The 17,666-nt window shown below is 45.4% G+C and overlaps 1 long non-coding RNA gene across 6 annotated transcripts in view; it reads right to left on the bottom strand.

Annotated features, from left to right (window-relative positions):
* LOC146772805 (uncharacterized) overlaps nucleotides 1–15,213 on the bottom strand; it is a 178,981-nt gene extending 163,768 nt beyond the window's left edge. For all 6 annotated transcript variants that reach the window (XR_014972036.1, XR_014972032.1, XR_014972034.1 and 3 more), the window contains exons 1-2: nucleotides 15,077–15,213; nucleotides 11,195–11,346 (exon numbers count right to left, since the gene is read on the bottom strand). This is a non-coding gene — a long non-coding RNA (uncharacterized LOC146772805). The remainder of the gene's footprint in view (nucleotides 1–11,194; nucleotides 11,347–15,076) is intronic.
* Nucleotides 15,214–17,666: the final 2,453 nt, after the last annotated feature.

The raw sequence follows: 17,666 nt of genomic DNA, 5'->3' as shown, positions 1-17,666 counted from the left end.
AACTACTAATGAAATAAACAGTACAAACAAAAATATTAGCAACTCTACTCATAAAATTGCTCGCAACAAAAAGTGTAAATTAAAAGTTAAATGTTCTGCACGTCACTTAAATAAGTCATCCTTCTATTACACAACAGTGTGATAGTCCATTCATGATAAAATCAGCAACTCCACCAATCAAGTGCCTTGCATCAGAACATCTGGGACGAAATATTGATACATCACCACATTTATCATCATCAACTTCTCCTGAGCGTCTGCATACCATATCCACTTTATCATCTGGAATTACAATTAGCCTGCCCTTGTTTCACACATGACTATCAGTAGTATGCACAGCGTATGACCACTCATGCCCACACGTACTGGAGGAAAATACCTTGATCCACCTTTGGACATGTGAGCTGGTTTCTTTACCCACACCCAACAACCCCGTTTCACAACCACCGCATTGTTGGTTGCACTACGATACGTGTTCATGACCTTTTTCCTGACATCTACCTCTCTCCCTAACTTAGAAGGATCAATATTGACATGCCCCATCCATTCTCTGTTCAATTTCGATCCTAAAACATGTCCTCAAAGTGAGACAATAGGAGAGACACCAGTGGTCTTATTGGGTGTAGAACACATGCTTCATAACATTTCACTTATGGCACATTTCCAATTCAACTTATTGACTAGTGCCAACTGTATTTGATCCTTAAGTGTATGATTAAATTGTTCCACTAATACATTAATTCTAGGATGATACAAAGATGTACGAGTATGAAGTATGCCATATTAAACCAAACATTTCTTCAAATCCTCTGTAACCAGTTGAGTCCTGTTATCTTAACTAACTCAGAAGGATACCCAGGGGTGTGGAATTTTTTAAATAGTCTACTTGTCCAAGGACTAAAAGCAAAAGATATCTACTTGTCCTGTAAAGAGATCAACTTGTCCCAGCTGTTGCCTAAATGGATGTGCTGGCCTATGGGTGCTAAACCTATTGGTTCCTTTATTCTCACACACCATAGGCTTGCATAATCCCCATACACATTACACAGTTATGAGTTCCAACTCTTACTATGAGTTATAACTCTTACAGTATAGCATAAATTTACTTTATCCTCTATTTCTTCAACTCTCCATGCTTCCCCCCTGCTCTCCCTTCACAGCCTACATGTTACCTTTCATATATTCTCTCACAATGCAGTCTTCTATTTTGTTTCACTATTTCCCCAATTCCTTTCATTGCCATTTTCTCATCTCAAGTCCAATGTTGCCTTATGGTATCCACTCTGTCACCAGCAATGCCATTCCCTTTTGCTTCCAATCTTTCACCACAGGCCGGCTCCAGAACTCTTGCTATATTAGTCACCCACCTTTAGCTACATACCTATATTACCTCAAATTTCTAACCATAAGCAGGCTGTTCTATCTGCACAGCTACTCTCTTACCATACTCTACATGTTCCACTTTCATCTACTCTTTTAACAAAATGCTCCATTCCACTTCACCTCCTCCCTGTCACTGCAGACTCCATTTCATTTCCACATGCCTCAGAGGCCCGTTCCTATTCATTTTCCAGCATACTGGCTCGAAATCCCCTTTTGTTTCGTGACAACTGCTCCTACTCCCCTGTCACCTACTCGCAGACCATGGGTGCTTACAACTCCCTTTTTCAACATGTAAATTGATCTGTGCTTCCCACTGGTGAGACTTCTTCACGAAGTGGAAATGCAGTCAGAAGAGAAAACACTTGCACCCAACCACCTATTATTGCACTGGAAAGTCAGACAAAAAGTAATAGTTTAACAGTCATTTGAAGTGGCAATAGCCACCATGATAATGCTTAAAAATATAAGTTGCTCTGTTTTTTGTCACTAGAACAAGTGGGAATTGAGGGGACTGTGCTTTGGTGTCTGGGATTTAATAATCATATACCAGACTGTACTTAATTTTTTTCCGACATGGGGTTGAGAAAAGTGGTCCATGGTAATTGCTGATGCAGTTCAAACGAAAAGTTGGATGAAGCTCTAGGTGCAGGATTTTCTTTTCCTAACGAAATAAAGGTCATGTTATCCTGACTGCAGTTTGAAATGGAAAGGGCATGCAGATAATGTGGCTATAACATTTTCTGATAGTCACAACCCCTGCCATCAGTCATGACACATTAATGTAGATTAACCACTGAGAAAGAACACTCCACTCTGTGCCAGATTAGAAATTGGAAACCGTGCATTAGATTTTTTTTCGTGCACATTTAATTGTAACACAAATTGGCATACTCTTGATGCGATTCCACAGGTCGACCTGAAATTCACCCTGCATGTGAAGATGTGTCACATATACTTTTGCGAGTCGTTGCTTCTTGCATACCCTATGTGTTTACAGTGTAAGGCAATATGGGGGTCGGGAGACTGTAGTCCATATGGAAACTCACTCAGCAATGCTGCAAACAATCGCAAAGCAGATATGTGGGTTTCCCATGGCAGACTTGGTTAGCTAGTGACTGAGCCGTGACAATGGCACTTGATGACTGACACAGTCCGTTCCTTTCAGCCCTAGAACAATCCCGTTTTTCTCGTCATTCCATAAACAAATCTTTTATGCGGTCTCAAATAATGTAATTTTTTTTCTGCACCAATGTTGTATTTTTTCAATTGTTATTTCTTGCGCCAAAGCGCTTCACGACCTTCAGAAGCCTTCCAACACCGCAGACCACCCACCAGAGGTGAAGGTGGGCAATAAAGAACTGCTTTACGCTGGCTCAATGGGAATACAAAATTGTCAGATGCATTTGGTTCTTTGAATCTGAGAAGAGTCGACTGTTTCCTGTGTAACGTCCTTGCGTTTCTCCATTGATCTTGTGTGCTGGTGGCGCCCTGGGCTCGCAGACACTTTTTGCTAACATTGAGCAATATTTTTAAACAAAATGGGACAACTGCACACCAAAGAAAAAAACATAATAATTTCCTAACTGAGTTCACCATCGAAAAGAGGGGCTAAACGTCCAAAAGCTTACTAAACTCAACAGCCGATCTCAGCCTAGAGAACAGACGGGCTTCCAGCCAATCAGAGCCTGTAAAACACTTCCTTCCACTGGCGAGATTTGCATCCATGTTTCTCCTCGATTTTGATCAGTCGCCACAATGCAGGTTCTGTTTACCGTATTTACGGGTGGAAACAGTAACAGACGAGGATTTTTAGGCGGCTCGCTAAAAGTAATTGACAGTCAGGTTACAGTAGGTGTAGGAGGGTAGAAAGAATATCTGCTTGTCCATCGGACAAAATAGAGTTTAAAACTTCTTGTCTCTGACAAAAATCCATATGTTCCGGGCGTCGGGCGATAGAAATTCCCCACCCCTGGATACCCTTCCATGTTAAAAACATTTTTTTTAAATCAATAATTGTTTGGATCGTAATATTGTTCACAAATGCAACTGCAAGCCATTTCAACACGTAATCAATGATTACCATAGCATATTTAGAGCTTTATCATGGATCTTTAGAAGGACCAGAAATGTCGAAACCTAACTTGGACCAAGGAAACATGTCCATCTCTATTGGAACCAAGGGAGACGGTTTAGTAGAATGGCTCTTGTCACTAATAGCACATCTTTCACAATCAGGCACATAATTCTCTACTGCTTTATCAACCCCTAGACACTAAATTTCCTCTCTAATCCTATGTTTCATAGCACGTATGCCTAAATGCCCCTCATGGCTATCTCAAGTTCTTTCTCAAATTGGCTAGCGTCACCAGCTGCTCAATCCTTTGTACCAACCCCTCATCACTTGTCAACTCTGATACCACCTGCATATCAAGAATAATTTCCATTCTTAAATCTTTAGAGTTAGGCCAACCCTTTTCAATCCAGTTTCTGAACTGGGCTAACAAAGAATATTGATCCAAAGCATCCCTCTATTCCTGTTCTGAAATTGAATAACACCAACACCTTATCTATAATACACACAATAATTTCATCCCTGACAACTTTATCTTCAACACTCAATAGCAACAGGAATAAAAAAATCTGCAACTACATTTTTCTTACCTGGAACATGATCTACTCAATAATGATATTCTTGCAACCAATATTGTCATTTGGCAATTCTGAGTGTGGCCATATCTCCTTCCTTTGTACTACATAAATCCATCAAAGTTTTATGGCCTGCATGCAAAATAATGGGAATATCCCACACCTACATTCTAAAATGTTGTGTGCCCCACCACAAAGCTATCGCCTCCTTCTCTATAGTAGAGTACATCAACTCTGACCCTTGCAATGTCGTAGAAGCAAATGCAAATGTTTCTTCCTTTCCATCTTTCCTCTTCTGAAGTATTGTTACCCCCAAACCATCATTACAGGCATCAGTTATGCTAATACTAATATCATTAGGATCAAAAGATTTCAAAGGCATGTTGTTAAAAACATCTAATCCAACCCTTTCTCTGGCTCACTGACACTCATCATTCCATGTAACGCACAGCCTTTCTTCAACAAATCTCTCAATGGTGCAGTTTTCTCTGCAAATTGCAGAACACACTTAGAATAGTATTCTATTTTACCCTGGTATGATTTCAGGTGCTCCTTGTTGTAGGAAATGGTGCATTTTCTATATCCTTGATGATCTTTTACTTAGGTTCTATGCCTTTAACACTGATGTGATAGCCTAAGTAATCAACACCACTGGCTTCAACTTAAACACTTGTCTGCATGCAATGTTGAACTCTTTGCTTTCAATACCAACAACCCTTTACTCAATCTCTCATCATGCTCCACCTTGTTTTCATGAAATACCAATATATCATCCTGTAAATATAAAACTCTGGTATGATCTGGAAACATTAACCTCACAAGCCTTTGAAAAACTGAGGATGCTGACATCAAGCTAAAAAGAGTCTGTTTATAATAAAAGTCCCCTTCACGGGTAATAAAAGATGTGAGGTGCCTGGAATCCTAGGTTAAGACAATCTAATGATAGGCTGCAGACATATCAAGGGTAGTGAAAATCTTACCCCCTTTTAATGTGCACCGACATCGCCATAGCCATCCCGGATGGCTACAAAATCACCCGGAAAGACCACGTCAACAAAACTGGAGGGGGAATCGCCATCATCTACAGGAACACCATCAGCGTCACGACCTACGCCAAAGACACTCTCACCGCTGCCGAACACCTACACTTCCAGATCCACACCGACCCCAAGACCACCCTCAGAGGAACGCTCATCTACAGACCCCCGGGCCCACGGACACAATTCAGCGAAACCATCGCCGACTTCATCAGCCCGCACGCCCTAGCCTCACCAGAGTACATCCTCCTAGGGGACCTGAACTTCCACCTGGAGAAAAACAACGACAACACCACCACCACCCTGCTTGACACCCTCGACAACCTCAGACTCAAGCAACTGGTGGACATTTCCACCCACCACGCGGGCCACACGCTCGACCCCATCTTCTCTGCCAGCAACCACGTCTCCTTCAGCCACTCCACCAGACTACACTGGACCGACCACAGCTGCATCCACTTCACCTTCAAGAAGACCACATCCCACCACCACACTCCACAGATCCCCCGCAGATGCTGGAGCAAAGTCACCACAGACCAGCTGACCACATCGCTAAGCCAGAACCCACCTATCAACACGCCTGACACCAACGACGCAGCACACAATCTCGCACAGTGGATCACCAACTGCGCCGACGACCTCGCCCCACTGAGAAAACCCCCAGGCAACACGGGCAACAGAAAAACCTCATGGTTCACAGACGCCCTCAAAGTCGCAAAGAAATCATGCCGAACCCTCGAAAAAGCCTGGCGCCACAAACAGACTTTAGAAACCATGACAGCCCTCAAGAGCGCCACCCACGAATTCCACCAGATGATCCGCACCACCAAAAGGACATCGTTCAAAGAGTGGCTGGACAACAACAGCAAGGAACTCTTCAGCATCATCAAAGAGCTCTCCAACCCCAGCGCCAGCAACAACGACATCACACCGTCACAAGACCTCTGCAACTCCCTCGCCACATTCTTCCACCGCAAGATCGCAGATATACACAACAGTTTCGGACCCCAAACTCCGCCTCCAGCAACCAAACCAACGACCCCCACCACCCTCAGCGCATGGACCCCCATCAGCACTGAAGACACCACCCACGTCATGAACACCATCCACTCCGGCTCCCCCTCCGACCCATGCCATCATCATATCTTCAACAAAGCCGACACCATCATCGCACCCCACCTCCGGAACATCATAAACAGCTCCTTCACATCAGCCATCTTCCCTGAAAGCTGGAAACACGCAGAAATCAACGCCCTTCTGAAGAAACCCACAGCGGACCCCAAAGACCTCAAGAACTTCTGCCCCATCTCTCTTCTCCCCTTCCCGGCTAAAGTCATCGAGAAGACCATCAATAAACAGCTGACTGCATTCCTCGAAGCAAACAACTCGTTCGACCCATCCCAGTCCGGATTTCGAGCCAACCACACCACCGAGACCGCCCTCATCGCAGCCACCGATGACATCAGGACCCTGATGGACAACGGAGAGACAGCCGCTTTCATCCTCCTGGACCTCTCGGCAGCCTTCGATACCGTCTGCCACCGCACCCTAATAACCCACCTCTACAACACTGGGATCCGAGGAAAGGCCCTGGATTGGATCACATCGTTCCTCTCCGACAGAACCCAGAGAGTCCGCCTCCCTCCCTTCCGCTCCGCGGCCACCAAGATCATCTGCGGCGTACCCAGTGGCGTCACTAGGGGGATGCGGGGGGGGTGCGGACCACACCGGGTGACACCATCGCATGGGGTGACACCGACAGACGGTGCCCTGTGTGACACAAGGCTTCGGCACTCATCACATGTTCTCTCGGGCCGGTGAGAACCGTGTGACACAAAGCGCTATTTCCTCGTTCTCCCTACTGTCACACAGTGGAAATGATTTCAAAGTTGACAGGCTCGCACCTCTTTTCACCCACACGATGCACTGGCTCAGGCCTGTGCCACCTTCGTGGGCACCGGAACTCCAAATAGCGAGTACCTGCACTTCTATATTTCTTTTTAAAGCACTGCACAACTACTCACCGCTCCACAAACCACGGAGCCATACTTATTCTCTCGGAAGCCATGCTTCACAGCTGCAAACCTCTGACAGGTGGGAAACCCCGAAGGCTGACTGCATGACAGCGTGCGTGCACATCCTGGAGGGGGTTCGCAAACTGCCATGGAGAGCGCACCTGTCTTCTAAAAGCATACTGCCTGTTAGTGCATTGCTGGGATTAGATAGAACACGGCAGCTTTCCAGGTTACAATACCAAATGTAGGGCCTAATGTGGAGAATGGAGGGCGGGATATACTGCGTCAAACATGTTAATATCCCAGATCCGCCGTACTGTAAGTGCCGAAGTCTATAAAGCAAAACTCCAAATAAGGCCCTTCGTTCTTTATGAAAGCGGATGGCATTTCTGTCGTTAAGGTCACATTATAAGCGTGACCAAAAGTCCCTGTCTGCATATTTCCCAAGTAACACGCAGTTCGCACTCACTCCTTCAGTCATCAGTTTCACCTAATTTATCAATAAATAACTCGACCGTGAAAGCGTCCCTCCCCTACCTGAGACGATGTAGACAGACGCGAGGACAGCCTCCTCAGCCGCCCTGGCATCTTGGCCAGCATGTCGACCACGGCATTCGTCTCCAGCCCAGGGACACATTAGCCCAGAAGCGTGGGCTCTTCTCACCTTACACCAGATCGCTCCATACGGGAAAACAGACGAGCCGAAGCCCCACCGGTGTCAGCAGCAGCAGTGGTGTCACTAAGGGGGTGCGGACCGCACGTCCCCATGAGTTACCGCACTGGGTGACACCAACCCTAGTGACGCCGCTGGGCGTACCCCAAGGCTCCTTACGCCGACGACACCCAACTGATACTCTCCCTCACCAAAGACCCAGCCACCGCCAAAACCAACCTCCAGGACGGAATGAAAGATGTCGCAGAATGGATGAAGCACAGCCGTCTGAAGCTCAACTCGGACAAGACGGAGGTCCTCATCCTCGGACAATCCGCGTCCGCCTGGGACGACTCCTGGTGGCCCACGGCGCTGGGCACCGCACCGACACCCATGGACCACGCACGCAACCTGGGATTCATCCTGGACTCCTCCCTCACGACGACCAAGCAAGTCAACGCAGTCTCATCCTCATGTTTCAACACCCTGCGCATGCTCCGAAAGATCTTCCGGTGGATCCCCACCGAGACCAGAAAGACGGTCACCCAGACCCTCGTCACCAGCCGACTGGACTATGGGAACGCCCTATAAGCAGGAACCACAGCCAAACTTCAGAAACGTCTTCAGCGCATACAGAACGCCTCCGCACGACTCATCCTCGACATCCCTCGCCACAGCCACATATCCGCCCACCTGAGAAACCTGCACTGGCTCCCCGTCAACAAGAGGATCACGTTCAGGCTGCTCACCCACGCACACAAAGCGCTCCACAACATGGGCCCCGAATACCTCAACAACCGCCTCTCGTTCTACACCCCCACCCGCCAGCTCCGCTCCACCAGCCTCGCCCTCGCCACCGTCCCTCGGATTCGCAGAACCACCACCGGAGGAAGATCGTTCTCCTACCTGGCAGCCAAGACATGGAACTCCCTCCCCGCACACCTACGACTGACCCAGGACCATCTCACCTTCAGGAAACACCTCAAGACCTGGTTATTCGAGCAACAGCAGCACCGCCCCCCCTCCCTTCAGCGCCTTGAGACCCTCACGGTTGAGTAGCACGCTCTACAAATGCATTGATTGATTGATTGATTAATATTTGGAAGAGGTTCGCGATCAGTCCAGATGTTGTTGGTTAACTCACGCAAATCCACATGTAAACTTAATGTCTGGTCTGGTTTGCATGCTAGCACAATTGGTGCCAGCCACTCCAAGCTTTCAATTGAATCAATGATATCAAGTTCACACAAACGGTTCAATTTCCTTTTAAGATCCTCTCTTAAAAACAATGGTACCTAGCTAGCCTGGTGCACCACAGAAGTCACATTGGATTTCAACACAAGCTGATGTCGAAAAACACTTAATTTACCCAGTCTATCACAAGACACATTGAGAAAGTCTTGAACCCTTTGCATGTTAGATGTTACAGTCATGCAACGCTCACATTTACCAGCCAACAGCTGAGTTTTATGTATAACTGGATCTGGATGGTTTGGACCTAGAATTATATCTTATTCACCCTGAATAGTCCAACCTAACTGATTTGATCCAAACGTAGCCACATGTAAAACCGCATCTGAAATTTTGTTCTCAAATTCTAGTTGACCATTAAATTCCCCTTCAACTTCAATCTTGGTTACCCCATAAGTAAACAGTTTTAAATGTGAAGGTCTCAATTCTGGGCACTGTGCTTTCTTAAACTTCTCGGAACCCTCAATGGTAAAAGGGGAACCCGAATCTGCCATTATTTGAATTACAATATCATTTAGACAAATGCCACAATTAGTAGGTTTCCTCCATATATTCAAAACAAAATTCTTGTCAGATCCATTTTCAAGCACCACTTCATGTTCTTCTTGATGAATCACAATGAGGACAACATAATTGTAATCTCCACCTTGAGCATCTCCTTTACCAATGCTAGATAACAGGAAATTCCATGACATGCGACAAACTCTAGAATAATGCCCTTTCTTGGTGCACCTGAAGCATGTTTGCAATAAAGCTAGGCATTTCTTAGCCGCAGATGTGTGATTTTAGTTACCACACTTGAAATATACCATATTAACTTCAGCTCTCTGATTAACACTGTCAACATTCTGATTCCCTTTCCATTTGTCTGTATTAGCATTCTTGGAATCTTTGGAATCTTTGAGAATTTCTGTTGTTGGCTCGTAACTTCTCTACACACATTCTTGTCATTGTGAGCCAAAATCACCTTGAAAAAAGCATCTGACTTGTCAACAACCTTGGCAATTTTAATTGTAGATTCTAAATCTGGATTGTCCGCAAACAGTAATTGCCCTTGTATCTTTCTGTTGTATGACTTCTCCTTTAACTGGTCACAAATAATTTAATCATGTATATTTCAATAATCACATGAGTGCCAAAGTTTTGAGTGGTGACACAAAATCATCCACAGATTCACCTTGCATTTGTGATCTTTGCAGGAACTTGTGTCTTTCTAATACTACATTGCTGTTTAGTGAAAACCGCTGGTCTAATGCTTGAATTATGGTTGCTTATTCATCAATTACATCTGTTGGGCTCTGCTTACCAGCTTTACTTAGATGAGATTGTATTCCCACCTCAACTAAAGGTAACATTTTTTAATTTGTTCTAGCGTGAGGACCCAAATTGTGTATCAGAAGGGCCTTCTTTTATTTTATTGGTGAACGTGTCACCATCCATTGCATCCAGATAAGCTTCAAATGATTCCTTCCTTCATGTCCACTCCAAAGAAGGTTTGCCAGGTGTTGTTAAAAATGGTGATGGACGAGACATACCCTCCATGCCACTAGATTACAACAAAGATCTTATGGGCGTGAAGTGAACAAATTGTGACTAGATGACACTAAGAAATAAAGTGACCTATGCATGGTATTTGGACAAAATATTGGAAACACAAATATCGTGGAACAGAATATTGTGTATAAGACCATAGTGTAGGTCATTTTCTTTGGGCAGGTAAAGTTTTACTATATATAACTCTGCAGATATGTACCTTGACGATATATATATGTCGTCAAGGTGCGTAGATCTGTCGTTAAGAATATTACATTATACTTACCAATTTTCACTTACCTTCTCGATATTCTTGTCCTTGATATTTTTGACACAATATTCTGTCCACATGATATTTGTGTTTCCGATATTCTGTCACTGACCCCATAAGCACTGAGTGTCTTTTACACTAAATACAATTAACATAAATAACATTTCAATCACCAGACTACTCACAGGTGGCCTTGTACCAGTATTAAAAGTCTCGCACTTTACTTCCTGATGGCAGCAAATACATTTATTGTTTCTCCACTATTCACTGCCTGACTTTAAAATGTTGGTCTTATGCAACTTCCACTCGTGTCACGCACTTCGCCTGACTCCAAAATGGAGGCTGCGCCTCTTCCTGTCATGCATGTGTGCTGATTTTGGGGATGTACAAAATGTAATGGCCTTACTCAAGAATAGCTCCCCAGCGTATGTGCTAGACCTGTACTCCAGCAGGAAGTCCACACAGCCACAGCAAGGCGATGGTAGCTCGAATTCCGTTGATACAGCACAGACTTGGAGCCATGAAAGAAATTGCAGGTACCCCTCCTGCTCGTCGTCACTGAAAAAGAGATGGGATGCCAGATAGGTGAGTAGTATACATTTTTTATCCACCTTGAGCTGCCATGGTTTCAGATTTCTTATGTGCGACATTTTCATAAGTTCAGTGCAATTATGAGTGACATTCAACAACTATGAGTGACAATTTCTTGTGAGCAAAATCAAGCAATAAAGACGAGGGAAACATATAAAAATCTGAAATTACACCCATTTGAGCAACGAGAAACTTTAATATCCTAAAACTGCTACAAAGTACCAGAAATGGGAGGGCACTGTGGGACCCGACTACACCAAACAGGATGCGAGAGGCCCCAGCATGGATAATCTCAGCTACCTTCTAATAAACTAAGGTAATTCCTCAGAGCCAATACAAAGCCTCGGGTTTTCAGTACCATATAGCTAAAACTGGAAGGACAGACTGGTAGGTTAATGCACATGCTTCTGAGTTGAGTGAACTTCAGTGCAGAGAGAGACGGCAATAGAGTACCTTCAACAGTAATAGTTTGCGGCTACCGTGAGTCCTTTATGAGACCCCCAAACTGAGAACTGAACTAGAACTGGGAGACAGATTTTCCCTGTTTGGTTTTCCAGGAACTAGAGTTCTAACTTCAAGAGTATTATCTGAGAATGGGATGCATCCATATGAATCTGGGAGGCAATTCTAGAGAGGTATCCGACCTTCCATCCCCCAGGAACTCTGAGGGGGTTGAATGCGAAGACTCCCACATCGTTGATCTCTATCCCACACACCGAACACTGATTCTTCCTTTCCTGTTCACTCACCCCTCAACTTTCACTCTGCCTATTCACCAAGTAATCTCACAAGTGTACCCACTATGCTCATTTAGTTAATGGATCCTTTCACACTGTTTGCCCTCCTACACTTCACCCACTCTGCTTTGTCTTCTTGTTACAGTCGTCATCAGCAGTCTGAATGATAGTGACATATGTTTGGGAAGATTGTGCGTCTACAGATGGCAAATTTGTAAATGACAATTTTACAGTGGTTGGCTCTAGCTCTTTAACCCTTACCTCTCTTAAACTATTCCTTTGAATTGATTGATCTTTTATTAGGTAATCAACTAGGTTCTGTGAGATTTTCTTTTGTTAGTTTCTCTGTAGTTTGCTTTTCATCAAATTTTTTGTAACAACTATGAAATTCACCTAGATAAAATATTACGATGCAGTTGTTTTGATATGGTGTCCGTCGATTCGATCACATAAGGAATAGGTTCCCAAATATAGTTTTCCGGATGAGGACCAGAGGAGAAAGAAGTTGTTGTTCATCGTCGAAACTAGAAATTGTTTCGTAATCCCTTGTTTCTCCCTTATCTCTGCTTCCATTTTTAGGTCTCGCCTGAGACAGCGCATGCGTTGCTCTGCGAGACATTTAGAATTGGGGTTTTCAAAGTGCTACCAGACCTCTCTGGCCTAAAGCTTGCGTTCACGCGAGCGTGCACGCACGCAGCCACCATCTACCTCCCTTCCAGCGTGATCACTGCTGCGCACGCATCACTCGCGTACTTACCACAGAGCGCGCTTATCACAGAGCGCGTCCTCGCGATCACTTTCGCTTTCACGGCCAAGCGCCCGTTACTTGTACGGCCGCGCGGCCAATGCTTGTTTACAAACTCATTCAGTTTCTCGCAAAAAGCTACGTGAACATCATAATATAACTGCGTGAGGCAGTTTCTAATTTTCTTTTTGTTTTGCTATCACAGCATTGCACACTGTTGGCATTTCTGAATGGCTGGATGCATGCACACGTGGAAAGAATAGCGAGGGTATAGTTAAGGGAGGGTCCTTTCAACTTTCGAGTCCTCATCCAAGAGCTATACCGCACAAAAATTATAACTTCTTCTGAAAGATAAGTCAATAATTAACAAAGATCGCATTGATTTACAATGCAAAAGCACCTGTTTCATCGGTGAATAGAATGCATTCTGTGGCGCCAGCCATTTCTAATGAAAGCAAAGAACATTTAAAAGGATGACCTCCTAACATAGGTCTCAGGGAATATTTGCATAAAATTCTGAATTTGATTGTACTCAGACCCCTTCATAAATTAGATTATCCCCAAAGAAACTTAACTCGAAATCTGTGCAAGTCAAACGGTAAGCAAACAAGAGTTAGTTTCAATACGGTACTTTCCTCAATGAAAATGAGAATTTCACTAACAAAGCGCTCTTCTGAACGACAGTAAAAGTTATGGTCAAACTGTAGTTCTATGAGTAGTTTGAGGAGGTTCTTAGTGCCTATGGACTTGAAGAACTTATTTTCTTTTGCCATAACGTAATGCAATGGTGAGACTTTAAATGGAGAGTTACAGGAGTTGCATTATTGTACTGCATGTTTGGCAATAGTAAGATGGAGGATGTCCCTCATTCACAGGCATACCTTCATACACATTGAGCAACTCTTCACTGAAGAGTTAAGCAACCACTCAATCATGCCCTTCACAGGCCCCTTCATTGCCGTTATCATCCACAACAGTTACCCCCAAATCTGTTACTCACATGCCTCACCTGTTTCCCCTTTAATCGTTCTTAACACTCATCCGTTACCCCTTAACTATTCCCTCATCCAGCACTCACATCAATCCCATGGTTCTCTTACGCCACTCACCTTACTCACCTGTTCCGCTTCCGTCACTCACACCCCCTCAAGTTGAATTTCCGTCACTTACACCGCTCACGTAGGTGAGTAAAAGGAACTCAACCATACACGTTGACCTTTCGTCACTATATCCTCACACGTTGTCCTTCCGTCACGTCACTCTCTACCCTTGAATGTTGCTCTTACATCACTCAGTACTCTCACATGTTTACTTTCATCACTACACCACCAGTGGTCCATCACTCAGACACCTCAGAGGTCACATTTCTTTCACTCTTACCTTACAGCTGCCCCTTCCTTCACACACACAGCACCAGCCTTCAATGGCAACCCCCAAAGGTGTCCTTGGCTTCTCAACCATACATCCTTACTAAACCAGACTTCAATAACCCCCAAGCACACCCCAAACCATTCACCATCTTTACCCACGAGCTTCTAACAAACCCATAGAACACACTCATGCCTCACTACTCACCCAACTACTCAGCAGCCTGTAACTTCTCCCAGCACACCGTTTAATTGCTCAAAATACAAACATACCTCGCAGCCCTTCACTTCCACGCACTAACACCACAAAAGACCATCACTTTTCCTATCATCTCTCACAGAACATCCTCTACACAATTACAAAACATACATCCTCTGACTAAGCCCGGTATCGCGCAGTGTCCCCTGGATCCCGCGCTGGTAGTTCACCACCCAGATGTAGATCCCATGAACAGAGGCAAGCACACAACAGAACCCACAAACCAGCCATCAAGACATCGCTCTCCTCACAGCCCTGGGGGCCTCACTTTTTCCCACACGATAGGGAATCCTGAGGGGGTGTGAATATCCAGTCTCCATCCCCAGGGTGCCCCAGGCCCCAGTGGTCCCAAAGGATCTGATGCACCTAGGAGTCCCTCACTCTCTCATACATTTACAATACAATAAGGTGCCGCCTCCTCAAGCACACACTCATTTTGTTTTACCATGGAGAGTTTCTTCATTATAGGATGGAAGTGGAGCTGACCATCACAAATAACAAGCCCCTTCAGGCCTCCGCCCACAAACACTTCACATACAGCAGCACCGCTGTAATAACCCGTAAACATGGCAGTGTTCCCCTCCTTTACCTTCCGGCTTGTTTTCGACAGCCATTTCCCCTCCCCGCGCCACATCCTCCTCCTCGCGACCGGTACCCCCAAGGCGCGTGCAGGAGCCGCTACACAGCCGCGTGCAGGGCTAGCGTGGGCGTGGTTTCGGAAGAGAAGGCGTCTACACCTTATCATCCCCACCAATCCGTGTTACAGTTGGCCAGACTGTCTCTGAGACGGACGTCAAGAAAGACCAATCACAATACAGTAGAGGAGGTTCTTTCGGCTTTAGTGACGTCAAAGAGTTGTCAGAGGGTGAGTATTGCCTCCTCAAGCAAGTCTATTGGATGGTGGAATTTATTTCTCTCTCCTCCCGCCTCCTTTGAAGAGGGTGGTCAAACGTGTTGTTCGCGCCCGGATTCCCCGCCCTGCTAACCCCAAGCAAATATTCTGAGTGGATGAGGTCTGGGAAGTAACTGTCAAACTGTAGTCCAATCACAGAAAGAATCATAAGTAGGAGGTAGAAATCCGAGGCACACATTGGACAACGCAGAAATTACTTCTCACGAACCTTCAGCCAATGATTGAAGGTGGTTGGTTTTTACTACGCTTGCGGTGGGTGGCTAGTAGCTATTAATGGTGTTCCGTGTGATGGGAGGGTGGTCTTCTCTTCAACCAGGGCTCCTCTTTCACCGAGCTCTGGGAGAGGGTAATTACAGTTTTGACAGGATCTAAGTCTGCTATCATATGCGTACTTCGTGCAGGAAAGCCCTGTTCATGTATTGTGCATGTAGTGAGCGTTCAGACAGCTTACATGAATGCGTGTAAACCTCAGAGCTCCCAAGACCCACTCAAAACGTGTGCTGATTTAAACAAGCATTGGCATAGCCAATAGGTCTCGCCTTTGGGACCTTATAAGTGTTTAGACATGCAACAGTTGATATTGTTGCACCAAGGATATTGTGCTGCATAACTAAATACTTATAAGGTCCCAAAAGCGAGACCTATTGGCTATGCCAATGCTTGTTCTTTATAGCTTGTGCCTTCTGTTCTCCTGTGGAAGGTTAAAATGGGGGCCAATCCAGCCAGTGCCACCGCCATCCTGTGCAGGATAAGCACAAGGCGATATAAATAAGAAGTGGTACTAGCTGGCTGAGCACCTGTCTTAGACTGGATAGTCTAGATAGGCTCTCGTAGCCTGCCTGAGGTCCTGCACACAGTGAACGGTGCACCCCTCACACTGCACTGTCCCCCCTGGTCCCAGCTGCTCCTTGCTGTTTCAGGGATTTTACTTACTGAACTGTGATTCTAGGGCTGACACCCATTTAGCTGTGTGGCTGTCCCCAGATCCCCAAGGGCGGAAAGGACACAATGCCCCCAACCCCCTATCGTATACCAGGTCGGGCATGAGGGACAGAGGAGGCCATGGCATGGCTCCAGTCAGGTCAGAAAAGTGTGGCACCAAGCAGGTGCAGGTTGTGGATCTGAGGCGTGATCAGCCATGGGAGCTGCTAGCGGTATCCAACAATACGAGGCGGAAGCGGACATATCATGCAGCATACACTGCCCAGCTCAGCTCCTACTCGCTTTGGTGTAATATCGGGGAAATCACCAGTAAAACCTGGTGCACAAGATCCAACTGAACTAGAGACAGCCAAACAAAATAACCACACACACTGACCTGCACAGCTACTGTTTGGAACTATCTGGCACATCAGCTCTGCAGTAATGTAAAAGGAAGCTGCCACCCACCGCCTCAACGTCAGGGGCCAATCTACACACTGCATTGTTACAACTAGGTTTGTTTACCATGCACCTCGCTGATAGGTAACATGGTATGCTTGAGGGAGAGACTGGGCAGAGCTTGGCTAAATCTGAAGATTGGCACCCAGCGAAAATAACTATACAGTCAGTGCATTTGGCAGGTCATTGTGAGTGAAGGTGTGTGTCAGACAGCAGACTGGCAAACAGCACAAAGTACATTCCTTAGCACCGCATCGGGCGCTTAAATAAAGCACTGTGTTGAGCCCGCCTCCACGCACCAGGTGGCCATGGTGCTATAAATGCGTGACTTTGCATTTCGGTGCGGTGATGCGGACCACCACACTGCAATGCTTGATGCGTGGTACTTGGCAGGGCTGGAACAGCCATCAGGAAACTACTGCTAGCTCACCCATCGGTTGCCGCAACTACTTCCATTCCCCTCGTGCCTACCGTGGATTCCCTCCATTCAAGAAGTCCATTGAAGTGGCTACACACAACAGAAGCATAATTTGTGCAAAATTGGCAGGATTCTTTTTTAACATGGTAATTATCTATCTGTTTGCTCTAATAATCACTCTGTGACAATTTAGGCAGCTGACAAATACTTATTTACTGATTTCTTTATGTGTTTGCTGTTTTAGGTTTATGTTTCACAAGAGGAAAAATGCTGGGTATTACTGGTTTTCCCAGTATTTTTACTGCCTTGATTTAAAACCACAGGCCAGTAAAAAACGGCCTGTGTGCAAATGCAATAAAAGAATTTTGGTATGTTTGAATCCCAAACTGTGATTCGGAAGCACGTTATTTGGAATAATTATGTTATTTGGAATTGCAAATACATACCGATTCATTATTTAGAAGAGGG

Source organism: Triturus cristatus, chromosome 12 (assembly GCF_964204655.1).
Source record: "Triturus cristatus chromosome 12, aTriCri1.1, whole genome shotgun sequence".
Lineage (NCBI taxonomy): Eukaryota > Metazoa > Chordata > Amphibia > Caudata > Salamandridae > Triturus > Triturus cristatus.
The sequence above is the reverse complement of the archived record's forward strand: the minus strand, read 5'-3'. Positions and strand labels throughout refer to the sequence as shown.